At 43.8% G+C, this 17,198-nt stretch overlaps 1 long non-coding RNA gene across 15 annotated transcripts in view; it reads right to left on the minus strand.

Annotated features, from left to right (window-relative positions):
• Window positions 1-17,198, minus strand: part of LOC125637367 (uncharacterized) — a 308,688-nt gene that overhangs the window by 240,915 nt on the left and 50,575 nt on the right. For 12 of the 15 annotated variants that reach the window (XR_012668650.1, XR_012668648.1, XR_012668647.1 and 9 more), the window contains 2 exons: window positions 16,000-16,154; window positions 15,414-15,561 (listed from right to left, as the gene is read on the minus strand). This is a non-coding gene — a long non-coding RNA (uncharacterized LOC125637367). Of the gene's footprint in view, window positions 1-15,413; window positions 15,562-15,871; window positions 16,155-17,198 lie in introns of those variants that run through there. The other 3 variants (XR_012668659.1, XR_012668660.1, XR_012668656.1) reach the window with 3 other exon arrangements.

The following is a 17,198-nucleotide window of genomic DNA, read 5'->3' on the forward strand; positions in this document are numbered from 1 at the left end:
CACCACTATCCCAGCCGTGTTGTTTGACTCCTTCAATGGAGATGGAGGCAATATGGAAGCAGGTTTTGGGGATGAAGAAGATGATGATGAGGAGGTTGTAGATAGCTCACAGCAAGCAAGCGGAGAAACCGGTTTTCCCGACAGCCAGGAACTGTTTCTCACCCTGGACCTGGAGCCAGTACGCCCCGAACCCACCCAAGGCTGCTTCCTGGACCCAGCAGGTGGAGAAGGGACCTCCGGTGAGTGTACCTTTTAAAATACTATACATGGTTTAAAAGCAAGCATGTGAAAGGATTACTTTGCCCTGGCATTCGCGGCTCTCCTGGATGTAGTCCCAAAGCCTTTGCAAAAGGTTTCTGGGGAGGGCAGCCTTATTGCGTCCTTCATGGTAGGACACTTTACCACTCCAGGCCAGTATCACGTACTCGGGAATCATTGTACAACAAAGCATTGCAGTGTATGTTTGCTGGCGTTCAAACAACATCCGTTCTTTATCTCTCTGTGTTATCCTCAGGAGAGTGACATATAATTCATGGTCACCTGGTTGAAATAGAGTGCTTTTCTTCAGGGGACACTCAGAGGAGCCCATTCCTGCTGGGCTGTTTGCCTGTGGCTAAACAGAAATGTTCCTCGCTGTTAGCCACACGGAGGAGGGAGGTTTGAGGGGGTAGCCACGCGGTGGGGGGAGGCAAAATGCGACCTTGCAACGAAAGCACATGTGCTATGTATGTAATGTTAATAGCAAGGTTTACCCTGAAAGAGTGTAGCCACTGTTTTATAAAATGTGTCTTTTTAAATACCGCTGTCCCTTTTTTTTTCTCCACCAGCTGCATGTGTTTCAATGAACACAGGATCTTCTCCTTCCCAGAGGCTAGTGAAGCTTAGAAAGAAAAAAGATGAAATGTTCTCTGAGCTCATGCTGTCCTCCCACACTGACAGAGCACAGACGAATGCATGGAGGCAAATAATGTCAGAGTGCAGGAAAGCACAAAATGACCGGGAGGAGAGGTGGCGGGCTGAAGAGAGTAAGTGGCGGGCTGAAGACAGGGCTGAAGCTCAAATGTGGAGGCAGCGTGATGAGAGGAGGCAGGATTCAATGCTGAGGCTGCTTGAAGACCAAACCAGTATGCTCCAGTGTATGGCTGAGCTGCAGCAAAGGCAGCTGGAGCACAGACTGCCACTACAGCCCCTGTGTAACCAACCGCCCTCCTCCCCAAGTTCCATAGCCTCCACACCCAGACGCCCAAGAAAGCGGTGGGGGGGCCACCGGCCAACCAGCCACTCCGCCACAGAGGATTGCCCAAAAAAAAGAAGGCTGGCATTCAATAAATTTTAAAGTTGTAAACTTTTAAAGTGCTGTGTGGCATTTTCCTTCCCTCTTCCACCACCCCTCCTGGGCTACCTTGGTAGTCATCCCCCTATTTGTGTGATGAATGAATAAAGAATGCATGAATGTGAAGCAACAATGACTTTATTGCCTCTGCAAGCAGTGATCGAAGGGAGGAGGGGAGGGTGGTTAGCTTACAGGGAAGTAGAGTGAACCAAGGGGCGAGGGGTTTCATCAAGGAGAAACAAACAGAACTTTCACACCGTAGCCTGGCCAGTCATGAAACTGGTTTTCAAAGCTTCTCTGATGCGTACCGCGCCCTCCTGTGCTCTTCTAACCGCCCTGGTGTCTGGCTGCGCGTAACCAGCAGCCAGGCGATTTGCCTCAACCTCCCACCCCGCCATAAACGTCTCCCCCTTACTCTCACAGATATTGTGGAGCACACAGCAAGCAGTAATATCAGTGGGAATATTGGTTTCACTGAGGTCTAAGCGAGTCAGTAAACTGCGCCAGCGCGCCTTTAAACATCCAAATGCACATTCTACCACCATTCTGCACTTGCTCAGCCTGTAGTTGAACAGCTCCTGACTACTGTCCAGGCTGCCTGTGTACGGCTTCATGAGCCATGGCATTAAGGGGTAGGCTGGGTCCCCAAGGATACATATAGGCATTTCAACATCCCCAACGGTTATTTTCTGGTCTGGGAATAAAGTCCCTTCCTGCAGCTTTTTAAACAGACCAGAGTTCCTGAAGATGCGAGCGTCATGTACCTTTCCCAGCCATCCCACGTTGATATTGGTGAAACGTCCCTTGTGATCCACCAGAGCTTGCAGCACTATTGAAAAGTACCCCTTGCGGTTTATGTACTCGGCGGCTTGGTGTTCCGGTGCCAAGATAGAGATATGGGTTCCGTCTATGGCCCCACCACAGTTAGGGAATCCCATTGCAGCAAAGCCATCCACTATGACCTGCACATTTCCCAGGGTCACTACCCTTGATACAGCAGATCTTTGATTGCGTGGGCTACTTGCATCACAGCAGCCCCAACAGTAGATTTGCCCACTCCAAATTGATTCCCAACTGACCGGTAGCTGTCTGGCGTTGCAAGCTTCCACAGGGCTATCGCCACTCGCTTCTCAACTGTGAGGGCTGCTCTCATCTTGGTATTCATGCGCCTCAGGGTCACAAAGTTCCATGAAAGTGCCCTTATGCATGCGAAAGTTTCGCAGCCACTGGGAATCGTCCCAGACCTGCAACACTATGCGGTCCCACCGGTCTGGGCTTGTTTCTCGAGAATCGGCGTTCCACAGCATGAACCTGCCCCATTAGCACCATGATGCATGCATTGGCAGGGCCCATGCTTTCAGAGAAATCTGTGTCCATGTCCTGATCACTCACGTGACCGTGCTGACGTCGCCTCCTCGCCCGGTATCGCTTTGCCAGGTTCTGGTGCTTCATATACTGCTGGATAATGCGTGTGGTGTTTAATGTGCTCCTAATTGCCAAAGTGAGCTGAGCGGCCTCCATGCTTGCCTTGGTATGGTGTCTGCACAAAAAAAAGGTGCGGAACGATTGTCTGCTGTTGCTCTGACGGAGGGAGGGGCGACTGACGACACGGCTTACAGGGTTGGCTTCAGGGAGCTAAAATCAACAAAGGGGATGGCTTTACATCAAGGAGTATTTCAGGCAGGACTTCACGGAGGGTTCCAATAAGAAATGGTGCACCTAAGTTATTGTTCTTATTGGAACAAGGAGGTTAGCCTGGCCTCTGATTGATACATGGCTAGATTTACCTCGCTGCACCTTCTCTGTGAGTGACTGCAGTGTGACCTAGAGGAATGAGTCCCCTAGACGGGGGAGGAGGCAAATGAGTACAAAACAAATCTGGTCTATTTCTTGTTTTGATCCACTCCATCTATCTTTTACATCTTTGGCTGGCAGCAGATGGTGCAGAAGGACTGCATGCCATCCACATCTCATGGCTGCTCGGCAGAAGATGGTACAGTACGACTGCTAGCCATCCTCATCTCTTGCCTGCCCGGCAGAAGATGGTACAATACGACTGCTAGCCATCCTCATCTCTTGCCTGCCCGGCAGAAGATGGTACAGTACGACTGCTAGCAATCCGTATCGCCTGCCTGCTCACCATAAGACGGTTCAATAGGACTGACTGCAGGACTAAAGAGAATGACCTGGTCAAGTCACTCCAAATTTAGTCCCTGCGCCCATGTCTGCCCAGGCGCTCCCAGCCAACGTGGCCAGGAACACCTCGGACACGACGAGGACGGCTACCAGTTGTACTGCACCGTCTGCTGCCAGAAGGCAATGGGTTGCTGCTACTGTGTAGCAATGCCGTACCGTGTCTGCCAGCACCCAGGAGACATACGGTGACGGTTACCTGAGCGGGCTCCATGCTTGCCGTGGTATGGCGTCTGCACAGGTAACTCAGGAAAAAAGGCGCGAAACGATTGTCTGCCCTTGCTTTCACGGAGGGAGGGAGGGAAGGGGGGCCTGACGATATGTACCCAGAACCACCCGTGACAATGTTTTAGCCCCATCAGGCATTGGGATCTCAACCCAGAATTCCAATGGGCAGCGGAGACTGCGGGAACTGTGGGATAGCTATCCACAGTGCAACGCTCCGGAAGTCGACTCTAGCCTTGGTACTGTGGAAGCACTCTGCCGAGTTAATGCACTTAATGCACTTAGAGCATTTTCTGTGGGGACACTCACACTCGAATATATAAAACCGATTTCTAAAAAAACCGACTTCTATAAATTCGACCTTATTCCGTAGTGTAGACATACACTTAGGCCCAGATTTTTAAAGATATTTAAGGCATTGCTGCATTACCATCGCAATGCCTAACTGATCTAGGAGACTAAATCTCATTTTAAAAAAGGACTTAGATACTTAGGAGCCTAAATCCCATAAATTGTCAATAAGATTTAGACTCCCAAGTGCCTAAAGCCCTTTTGAAAATAAGATTTAGGATCCTAAATATATTAGGCATTGTGATGCAGCACACAGCAACATCTAAATATATTTAAAATCTCAGCTTTAGGGCCAGATTCACAAAGGGACTTAGATTTAGTTGCCTACGTGCTAGTTTTAGGCACCATTGTGATCCACAAAATCCCTGATCAGCTGTACCTAACCTAAATTGACCCTGTGCCTATATTTTTGCTGTAAAAGTTCCGTAGGCACCTATTGTTCTGGGCAATGAACACTATGCCTCACTCTAGGTATCCAAATAGTTTCCAGTACAATCTTCAAATCAGGTGAAGGAAAGTGTTGCCCCACCTATCTTGCCTGTTGGCCCAAACTAGCGGGCATTATCCTGTCTTAGAAGTTTTTAAGGTCAGGCTTGACAAAGCCCTGGCTGGGATGATTTCGCTGGGGATTGGTCCTGCTTTGAGCAGGGGGTTGGACTAGATGACCTCCTGAGGTCCCCACCAACCCTGATATTCTCTGATTCTCCAAGCCGATCTATCTCCACACACAACAGCCAAGGGGCGGGGTGGAGAGGGGGAGAGGGAGAGCCGTAGGTGCAGCATCAGCATCCCTGATAACTTTTAGCCCACTGGTTACAGCACTCACCCAGGAAATGGGAAACACCATTCAATTCCTCCCTTTGCCTGAAAAGGAGAAGGGTTTTGAATGGGGACAGGGAGTGCCCTAACCACTGGGCAACAAGGCCATTCTCACTCTAACTCTGTCCCAATTAATATGTAATTAAAGTGGAACGGCTTCAATAGCAGAGAATGAAAGAGACCCTCATTAGAATATTCCATAGTCTAGTTGGAAGCACTCCAAGAGGTGAAAATAAGCCGGTCCAGTCCGGTACTGTGTACTGGTAAGAAAGTGCTGACTGTACCGCAGTGCATGGCTGCTGATGGGGGGAGGGAGGGGCAAAAGGGGCAGCTGCCACAGGGCCCAGCGATTTAAAAGGGCCCTGGGCTCCTGGCCCTGCTGCTGCTACCATGCCTGCTGCCAGACCCTCGGGCCATTTAAATCACCGCCGAAGCCCCTGGCAGCACGGGCCAGGCAGTGCTGAAGGGCTGGCTGGGGGATTTTGGCCCCACCCCAGCCCCTTCCACCCAAGGCCCCGCCCCTTCCAGGGGCCCAGAGCTGCCCACCACCCCCTCTTTTCCAGGATCCCAGCCACCCTGCATCTTGGTAAGTCATTTAAGTTACTTTCACCCCTGAAGCACTCCTCTGAGAGGTTGGAAACCCCTGTTCAAATCCCTTCTCAGCATCAGGAAGAGGGAGTGAACTGAACAGGTGTCTCCCACATCCTGTGTTAGTAGACTAACCACTGGGCTAAAAGTTATAAGGAAGGTCGCTGCTGGCACCTCCTCCCTTCCCAATACTCATTTTGTGTGGAGTTAGGCAGACACCTAAGCTGTTCTTGCAAGAAACGGCTTAGGTACCTAAGACATCTGACTCCAGGAAAGGGATCTGTGCATCACTAGAAGAGATAGGTGCCTCCCTGCCACCTAGATTTAAGTGCCTAACCTGTGAGAGGTCAGGGTTTAGAGGCAGGTCTGATCAGCAACTGCTTTTGGTTAGTTTAGGCATCTCCTTGCTTAGGGTGCTGGCCTCTATTCTTAGGTACCTATCTCTCCCCATGTAATGCACATAGACTGTAGGTGCCTAACTCAAGCTTTGTGGATTCCAGTGATTTTCAAGGTGTTGCAACACTTCGGTCTCTTTGTGGACTGAGGCCATAACATCTCTGTTGCGAAGTTGTCTCATCAGTGAAATGGGGTTAACATGTACCTTTGTACAGTGTCTGAGACAAGAAATTGCATTTTAAAGATCTTGGGATGTAAAGTGATATATGCTTACAAATGTTATTTTTTAATTTGAGTTCAAGGCATTTAAGGACAAAACAAAAGACTTAGAAAAGTTGTGTCAACAATGAGGGAAAGCCACTTCAAACAGAAATTTGAGAATGAGTTTGAAAAGGATCTGTAACGGGGTTCCACTCACCACGCTGGCACTGCCTACTGGCCGTCTTGGGGACTAGCTCTGCAGGTTAGTACACCTTATCCCGATGGTGTCTTGCCCACTGTCACTTCTGCTCCTGGACCCACGTCACTTCAAAGACCACGGCATCCTCTTCATGACACAGCCCTTCAGCCACATCATGATCTGTTTTCTCCCCTTTCGGGAGCGAGTGCTGCAGTCCAACTGTCCCACCACTTCCCCACTGGTGACTGAAGCCAGTTGTCCTACCAATTCCCTGTGGCCTCAGCATCCTCTTCGCCCTGGCCTCAGGGCATCAGCCTACAAATCCAAGCAGCCAGCCAGGAGCTTTCTCTAGCTCCCTCCTCCCTGCTAGCAGCACTGCTCTGTCCAGGGTGCTAGCTTCTTTCTGCCTGCCAGTCCTCCCTCCTTAAACTGCATGGAGTAACTGACTCTGCTTGCCCTGCAGCTCTTCTTATATGAACCTGCCAGGGCCAGTTTACCTGCTCCTCTCAGCCCCTCTCTAATTGGCTACCTCCTGTGTAGCATCCCTAGGACTCTATTAACCCCTTCGAGACCAGTGTGGGGCCAATGCCCCATCACAGACCCATGTGCAAAACTCTGTACAATTGACATCTAAAACCTGTTTGTATGCGCAATCATGGGAATTTGCACAGGAAATCATATTATGTATCTGTGCAAATATAGATAGGAAATTGCACATGCAATTGAGCACTAAAAATTTAATCCTAAAAAGGTAACATTAAAAGAAGCTTTTTATATTAGTCATACAATGAAATGAGCAAAAATGTTTAATTGCTCAAATGAATCATTCAGATTGTTAAAACACCCACTCTGCAATACAAAACCAATGTACGGAGACTTATGGAGATGATGCGCAATTTTGCAAAATTATTTCTCAATTTCACATCACTTGGCACTGAAAAGCTAGATATACCATAAACTTAGTTAAAACACTGGTCACCAATCCACATGTTTAAAAATATGAATTAATTGAACTAGATGCAGTATAAGCAGATGCATCTTCTGCAGGATTCGGGGCATGCCTTAATCAGAAAGGGCCATCATGTGTGTTTTCATAGATGTTACACACACACACACACAAACACACAAACACACACACACAAATGCTGAGGAAGAAAAGAAGGTTCAGGCAATTGATTGGTTAAGTTCCATTATCTATAAATGAAAGAAACAAAAAGCTGTCTCCCTGTTCAAATAATACCCGGCTTTTATATCTGTAGATCCCGAAGTACTTCACCATCTCTAATGTATTTAACCTAACACCACCAAGGTGAGAGTGGAGTATTAGTACTCTCACTTTATATATGTGGAGCACAGAGAAGCTTGCTCAAGGTCATAACATAGAAAGTTTTGTAGTGGGGTAAGAACTTGAACCTAGGTTCTCCCAACTCCTCTTCTAGTACCCTAACCACTGGGCCATTCTTGGTTACAAAGCTCGTGAAAACTGGAGTGATATAGATTTGATCACCACCTAGCCTCCACCTTAGGATATCAAAGCTGTTAAGATATAAGGTCTGATTTTTTACTGACTTGTACTTTGTGCAGTCATTTACTCCTGTGCAAAAAGAGTGCAAAATGGCAATAAAATGTTACCCAATCAGAATGGCATCATTCTAAACCAGTGGTTCTCAAACTTTAACAACCTGAGGACCTCCATTTTGATTTACAATTTTCCACAGACCCCCAAACCCACTGCTCAGCCCCAGACCCTGCCCCTACTTCACTGCTTCCCCCTGCCCCACCTCTGCTCCACCCACCCTCCTCTTCTCTGCCTCTTCCACCCCCCCCCGAGCACACCCCATCCCCGCTCCTCCCCCTCCCTTTCAGCACCTCATGCACGCTCCTGAACAGCTGTTCCCTGGTGTGCAGGAGGTGCTGGGAGGGAGGGGGAGGAGTTGAGAAAGGGAGAGGGAGGAGTAGATCAGCTGGGCCTGCGGACCCCCTAGAGTTCCCTCACGGACGCAACCCCAGTTTGAGAAACGCTGTTCTAAACTAATCTGATTTGGTATCAATGTACACCTATTTTTCCTCAGTGTAAATGACTACACAAGGTGCAAGGCAATGAAGAATCAGGCCCTTTATCTTCACAATCAACTAAGGACCACAATAACCATTAGAAGGGCTATAAACAGCTCAACAAAATCCACCAGTGAGATTCATGAATTTAACATGTTGTTTATACAACAAAGAATATGTTGATCAGTCCAACTAAACTAGCAGGAAGAAAAGGAGGACTTGTGGCACCTTAGAGACTAACAAATTTATTTGAGCACAAGCTTTCATGAGCTACAGCTCACTTCATTGGCTGCATCGGATGAAGTGAGCTGTAGCTCACAAAAGCTTATGCTCAAATAAATTGGTTAGTCTCTAAGGTGCCACAAGTCCTCCTTTTCTTTTTGCGGATACAGACTAACACAGCTGCTAAACTAGCAGGGTTTCAATAAGAAAAACAGACACACCATTTTGAATAAATTGAAAATGATAGTTTAATGAGGTGTCAGAGAGAGAGAGAGTGTACAGAGTTTTATCCCTCAACTTGAGATCATCCTGGTCAGTTGGGAAAGAGATGAAGGCACTAAGTAGGTAACATTTTCCCAATGTTAAAAAATGGGATACTTATTAATAAACTTCCAGCCACCATCTAGGTGCTGAGCAATGTAAGAAAAAGGATAGGAGAATGTATTCTGTGTTGTAATGAGTGGAAAGATAGCAGCCATGATTAGTCACTTAGTCACGTGGATTCAGAAGAGTCCCCCACATAACAGAGCTGAGGAAGGGTCATGAAATACCCAACAGGAGGCCACGAAAAAGCTAGGAAGGGATTTTTGAATGTAATGCCATTAATTTAGTTGTTTATACTAGGGTACTGCTGCCAAAGTATCCTGGCACTCAGCTAATTTAAAAAAAATCCAAATCCAAATCGCCCAAATGGAGGCCCAATGAAAAATGGCAGCAGCCACACCAGGTTCTCGCACTGGAAGAGCCACGTGACCATCCCATTGAATTTGCACAAGGAGTTTCAACCCCATCAGAGTCAAGTGCCACAACTAAATTTCTAAGTAAGCTCGCTACACACCTGTATATAGAAGGATGGCAAAGTTAGCAATGGAATAGAGAGGTTTGTTCTCACTAACATACAGAATCTATATCCATGCCTTCATTTCCTCTCACCTGAACTATTGCAATTCACTTATGTATGGCCTCCCCAAATCCTAGACTTCTAGACACCAGCATTTGTTCACCTCTGCTTCCTGACTTCACACACATACAGAGAAACATGGCAACATCTTCCCCCTTCTCAAACAACTCCACTGGCTCTGCATTCACCTCAGAAGCCATTTCAAGATGCTGTTCCATGGTCTTGATTCACCGAAGCAACACTCCTCTACTTTTCTGCTGATGTAGCTCCACTGATTTCAGTTAGCTAATTTCAGCAGAGCTATGCTGGTGTCAAAATGGAATGAATCATTCCATTCATTATTGGTGGATCATTATTAAACCTCTCCAGGGACCTCCCGTCCCTCGTTACTTTCCTCCCTGCTCCCTCCTTTCACCCAAATCTGCAATTTTCTTGTCTCTTCATATAGTTTCCCCTCTGTTGACAAAAGTCTTCTCCTCTTTCACTCCCTGTGCTTCCTTGTTACTCTCTTACTACTTGATCCTGCTCCCAATGAAGCCAATGGAATAACTTCCATCACTTTTAATGATGTGAGATCAAGCTCATCAGCTCTCCATCTTTCTTTACATTTTACTTGAAATACAATCTTTTCTCCCCCATTTATGCCTCCTAATTTCTTCCTCCTTCCCTCCTCTGAATTGTTTTATGATCTCATCCATTCACCATAAAAAGTCTCTACACTATTGCTGATACCTGTCATTTATATGATATAGTGAAATATATTATTTAATTTTGTAAAGAGTTTTGGGATATAGCTTAATAAAAAGCACTCTACACAATAAACATATCATATTGTAATTTGAATCGATTACTTTACTGTATTTATATGTTTGAATACCTTCTTCCCTAATAATAAAAGTCATTTATGTCACAGACACCTAGTTATTGCTCTCTTGCCTCTTCTAAGAAGTTGTGTAATTGAGCACCTGTGTGTGGGGACAGTGGGAATTGGGGGTTCTTGATTAATTTTCTCCAGTTATAAATTATTTATTACCTTGTTCCATTTCCCTGTTACCTTCATAGGGACCCTTTCAAACTGTCAGAAAAACCTATTTATTTTTAATTGATTAGTATTCTGCATTCATTGAGATTTCCAAAATGACCAAGAGAAGCAGTAGTACCAAGATTAGCCATATCAATCTACAATATGATGAGTGACATAAAATATGTCACTGACAGTGGACTGCAGTACTTAAGTGTGGGATTTCAAGTATTTGCTAAGACATAGCAGAGCTTGAGAAAAATCACGTCAGCTTCACCAAATGATGAGGTAGCTGAGAGTTCAGTGAATATCATACAATCTCTATGAAAGACGTTTAAACAGCATGACGTAGCGTATAGAGTGCTGGACTTGCTATGTTACCAACTGGACATGTGACCGTCAGCAAGTCACTTTACTTTTCTGTGCCTCAGTTTCTTTATCTGTAAAATGGGAATAGTGATACTAGTCTTCTTTTGTAAAGCACTTTTACATCTATGGATGAAAGGCATTATATAAAAGTTAAGTATTATTGTGAATATTATAATAAAGAACTCTGCTTAATCCAACTGAATCTTGGGAATTTGCCAATCGAGACTTAACATTTCTATCACAAGTACTAATGGGACATCAGTCAAAAACAAGCCCAGCAACTCAGACCTAAGCTTTGTAATCTGGACTTACAAATAAAATTTGAACAACAACAGAAGAAACAAAGCTATTACGATGGCTAAGAAAACCGTTGTCCAGACTAATAGTTGTACTTGAAAATAGCAGGAAGCCAACTATAGCTGTTACCTCACCATAGTGAGACAGCCACCACACACTATGCAAATTGAAGATCAAAGGTATGATGCCAGAGAAGTGAGAGAAATAATGACAACTTACATTTATGGGAGCCAATGGAATTCTTACAAAGACAACATCTAAGTCCAAAACCTTACAGAAGACTCGAATTAACCATTCTTTTAAGAGTAGCGTTAGTCAATACCATATGCGGAAAACAGGATCATATGTAGACAATTCAAACTATGTGACTAGTTAAGTGACTCTAACAAATATGATAGGGAAACATAAAAGAAATCATAGCAATCTTCAACAATGTTTAAAGTACATTCAGGGTGACATTTTTAAAAGCATCTAACAGGCTTGGGTCCACAAGTCCCACTGAAGGTCAACATAATACACAGAGGGGACTGGAGGTGAAAGAAAAATGCACTACCATATTTATGCTCTTTCTACACACATGTGCCCTGATTCCTGAAGAAATGGTTTCATAAGAGAAGCTTTTAAAAACAGTGCACATTGAAATTGCAGCTATGTCTGCCTGTGGAAAAAAATATTAGTTTAGCCCAGAAGTGCACATTTTAACCCAAAGTGCACATTATCATGCAGAATGTGTGCAAGTCCTTATTCACAGGAATACAAAGTAATGCAGTTCCATTAGGCTTTCAGTGGGTGAAAACCTAAAATGATATAGCGTAAGAGACTGCTATATCTGCATCTCCTGTCACAGTCTTCTCTTTGTGTTGCTCCTGCAGCTTTGACCAGGCTACTTCACACATGTGTAAAAAGTGATCAACAATAAGATGTTTTAACTGCTTTTTTTATACATAGTCAAAAGAAATCAATAAAAATCCACATCTTGCATCTGTGAATAATGGATGTGCATATTCCAAACAGCTAACTACAATTAGAGCTCTCCATTGAATATTAAACTACGTACATTCCCATACAGTGATACATTAATGTCACTTGTTAATAATATCAATAGCTGACAATGCGTCTGCCTTTCACTGAATTCTAAAAGCAGTGCACTTGTGTGACTGGTCTAGCAAGCGGATCATAAATCACTCTTATCTTGATTGTATAGTTCGTAATTTGTTAAGTGGAAATGATGCCTCTTATTTTCATGTTGCTGGCCCTTAGCACCTCAGAAAGAGTTATTTAGTAAAATATCCTTTTTGTATTAGGAACACCCAGTACATGAATTTGTGTGGATTTGCAATAGACATGCCAAGATGAGAGTTGTTCATCCCACAGCGTTTCTCTTTCTCTCTCTTTTAAAAGTAATACATCCACTTAGGAGAGGACTTTTTTTAGAGAGGGAAAGCTCTTAATGCCAAAAGTATTCATACCTTCAAACATAGTGACCCTAAACAATAAGATCTTCATAGAGGAATCCCACTTACACTTTGAAGTGCATTTATGGGGAGAATAGGAAGCTTCATTCACTTATATACAATCCATGGGAGAATAGAATTTTCCTTTCCTAGCCAATTATACTCCATAGTATTTTAACTGAGCCATCAGTTAAAGAGCCATTGCATTTTTATAAAGTCCTTATCATAAACTAGTAGTGCTTAAGGCATGCTCAAATTATTAGGCTTTTCTCACACAAAGAATTAGCACAATGCCCCTCTGGGACTGTTTAGAAATTCCTTATTTGCTCTACAAACATTAAAACACTGGCAGAGCATGAGAGCAACAAATTAGTATTATTTAACAGCATTCAAAATCAGCCCAATTTTTATAAATGATTTTTGTAAGGTTATTATAGTCCAACACAATTAAGGTTAGAGAATAAACAGATATGAAGTGCTCAAAATTAAAGCAACAGCTACCACCTTTGAGAATATTAGTGTATTACCCCAGGGTTTAACCTCCTTTGACTGGCTTTGCAAAAGCAACTAGCTCAGTGCTAACAAGAGCCGTGATCTGTATTTGTTAATGATCAACCTTGTTTTCTCTCTCTCTGCCTTTTTTTTCCCCCATCACATGTGGACATCAGCAGTTTCCCAGTGCTATACACTTTATTTTTCTTTTTTATAATCAACTTTGGACAAGCAATAGGAGTGTAAGATTTTTTTAGTTATTCTGGACAGTTGTATAGATTTAAGGTCCAGTCCTAGAAGGTGTCAGCAACTCCTGCAAGGCACTGAGTTCCTTCAAAGCCCAGTGAAGTAATGTGGTGACAGACAATTATCTGGAGAAATAATGTTCAACTATACAATTTGCAGCACGTTCTAGGGAGTTGACAAGCCCTACCCCAGCCTACCTTAAAGCTCGAACAGTGCCCTAACCAGTAGCCTATGGCATACCCTGGGATAGATGGCTCTCCTTCTGAAGTTCTTCCACTTTGTATAAATAATTAAATAGTCTTTGAAACAGAGTGAGAATGACTCTATAGCCAAGTGATTAGAGCACTCAGGAACCCAAACTCAAGTCCCTGCTCCAATGATTATTTGTACAAAGTGGAATAGTTCCAACAGGAGTGATTCCTAGGGAAGAATATCCCATAGCCAAGTAGTTGAAGCCCTGTCCTAAAAAAGTGGGCAACAGAGGCTCAAATCCCTGCTCTATATTAGGCCAAGTGAGGATTCGAACCCAGGTCTCCCATATCCAGGGTGAGAGCTCTGGGCTAAAGATTATGGGGGCACCACTACCAACTCCTTCAGCAGGTGTGTTTTGTGTGGGGACTGATCAGTTAGCCTCTGAAAATGCTTACCAGATTGCACAGGGGAAAGACTAGTCTGAGGATCCCTCAGAGTCTTATACAGGAGATAGGTGCAGGAGATTGAGACTTAGACATCAATTTGCATGTTCACTGGCAGATTTATAGTAACTTACCAGACTTTGTTGACAGAGGCCTAGATGCCTGGGGACTTTAGGCACCTACAAAGTTGAGTGGCAACTGAGTGGGAGGGTTTGAGAATCTAAATTTTGGACTTTGGTTCCTAAAGTAGCAGTTGTGCTCCAAAGTCACCTAAGGCTAGATCCACAAAGGGACTTAGGTGTCTATGTGCCATGTAAAATAAATGAGACTTGTGCTCCTAAGTGCTTTTGAAAAATCTATTGTTCCAAAACCAACACTCAGCAGGTAAAATTCAGAAAGGACAACTATTGTTCCAAACAACTTCCAATTCAAAGCAGGGAGGTCAGCTCTTCAGATATCTCTCAGACCCTCTCTTCAGATATATTTGCTTATTTTCATCCAAAATTATCTTCACAGAGTAATTGTAAACATGAAACAAAACAAATAAATACGCAAACAAACAAACCAACCCTTCACCCCCATTAAAAATTGCCAAGTGTCTGTTTTAAACTGAATAAAACCTGGAAATTCAAGTATTAAGCTACGTGTTCCAGCTTTACCTATCTGATTGTGTCCATTTCAGGAGGAATCAAACACATACAGCAGAGTATAGCTTTATACAGCTGTGATGTATACTTAGGCATATCACACTGAAATGAGCTTTAATTCTGAACTTCTTGAATTTTGTTATTTTAAGCCAGCACTTTAAGCGTATTTCTGCCTGGATACATACATATATAGAGAACAATAAAAGAAACCAAGGAGGTTTCACCTGAGTATGGAAAACTACAAAGACTGCATGGTTAAAAGAATTTGGAAAATAAGGAAACATTTGATGCCATTCATTTAAATAAAGTAAGTGAATAGGTTATGTCAAGAAAGCATAAATATTCTTAAATTTTAAGATATAGTAAGTCAAAAACAGAGGTAATATAAAGAGGGAATAATCAAATGAGCCTAATCTGATCATTAGTAAGCACACCATGCAAAGGAAAAGAAGAGAGGAATAGATGAGACACTAAGAAGCTGACCAGATCATGAAAACAAGTTGGAAAGAAGGGAGGAAAAAAGGAAAGGATAGTTAATCCATGTGGGGGTTCTGCAAACTAATGGTACAGAATAGTGAACCTTTGCAGCTGTGGGCCACCCTCTTTGAACCCAGGTCTTTGTCATTCTTCATTAAGAAGAGCTGGGATCTGAGTTTCTGCAGCGAGTAATTGCTACATATTTCCAAAATTACACCAGCCAGTCCTTATTCTCTCTGTGGTGAAGGTAACTGTTGTCCTTGAGCATGGAAAGCACGAGGAAATGAGTTACCTTTGTTATGCTCGGAAGCGGGTATACGGTGCTTGTACAAGCACAGACGGTGGTGGTGCAGCAGTCATGGGTAATGCTTCATTTACTCAACAGCTCGCTCGCTCTCTCTCTCTCCCCTTCCATCCTCCTCCCCAGCCACGGATGATTGCTGTAGTGAAGTGAATTAATGGAGCTTTAATTAGGAAGGGAAAATGGCTAAATAAAACAAAGCACAGAATATAAAATGTGTGAGAAACATACTGCATTGGGAAATAAAATTATTATATGACTAATAAAATTAAATAAAATTTGTTGCAGCTATTCCAGGCTAACCTATCATTTATTGTTCAATAAAGATGTGCTGATAGTAGCAGTGCAGTACAAGGTGGAGGTAAAAGAACTAACTGTCATCTTAATCTACTGATTTCATTATTTACTAGCAAATACAGAGGTTGTTCAAATCTCACAGACAGACTCACAAACCAATGAAAGCAGGGAAATTCAAACTCAAAGTTACTGCGATGAGGTCCTTAGCGGATCTTGTATTGCAGTGGTATCCAAACAGTTTAACATTATATCCCATGCAGTTCTGTTTTAAGTGTAGTACCAAGGCACAGCAGGGGGAACTGAGGATAGCGTCTCTGAAATCCTTTGCAGTTGTCTCTAAGTCAGGTCCTTCAGATTGGGCCTGATGTTCTTCTCACTTACACCAGTGTAAATCAGCAGTAACTCTCCGGAAGTTGGAGTGATCCTGATGAAAATCTTGTGAAAGAAGAGAACCAAGTCCATTGTTTTTAATGTAGCATTTTGTGTTTATTTTTGTATCTATTTTAAAACAGTAAATATTGACATGTTACTTCTTAGACAGCAACCTAAACAAAAATATCCAAACAGTCTGTGGTAGAAAAAAAAGACTAGCCCTGTTACTGTTAAATGGGTCTTCTCTACTCTGCTCAGTTTCCACTGGGTGCTGCCCAGGAGCGGGACATGAGAGAAACAATGCAGCTCCTGAACCTCTAACCTGTTGCAGTAGCCTTGATGGAATGTAGAACAGTCTAAAGGGATGCTCTCAATTCATCCAACTGATAATGGCTCTCATCAACTGGAGATAGGAGGGGCCTGTGCTCTGGCCACCATGACCCCAGCCCAAACATGCCTCTACACCAGAGACTGCAGGGCCCAGAGTAGGCCTGAGAATATGGCCAAAAGTTTTTATCATTACCACTGACAAGAACTCTTATAATTAAAATATTACAGAAAGAACATATGCCTACACTGTCGTTGTTAGCTATATCCCTGTTACGCAAAATGATCCATTTATAGATATCATTTAGTATTTGTGTTTACATGATCAGATGGTTATTTAAATAGGGCACATGTGCACAGAGCTACCCGCACATTGCAGTGAACCTCACTCTGACACACGTGTACAACACATGGTCCTGTTAGACAGCTAGGTCTGAAGGACAGTTGGAACCTATCTTGGGAAGGGTCCCCACTCTCTCCCCATGAGCTGGTGAAACTGCTAAGTCCTGCCGCTATTTAATAAAAGCCAGCATCTGTGATTTACGTGCCTCAAATTACACCACTTCATCCAAGGGCCAGTTCAGAGCTTGTTACATGCACTGATGCTTGAAGCACAGCTATAACAAAAGACTGGACCGACAGTTTTCTTTGCCTTTAGCTACCATTTTATTTGCCTTTATTTTGTGTTTGGTTGGCCACCCTAAATGACCAGCCTGCAGCAGCTGCACCCTTCCAAAATCCATTTGATCAATCCTTCATACACTACGCCTTCCAGGGACA

The sequence above is a fragment of the Caretta caretta genome, chromosome 1, assembly GCF_965140235.1.
Source record: "Caretta caretta isolate rCarCar2 chromosome 1, rCarCar1.hap1, whole genome shotgun sequence".
Classification (NCBI taxonomy): domain Eukaryota; kingdom Metazoa; phylum Chordata; order Testudines; family Cheloniidae; genus Caretta; species Caretta caretta.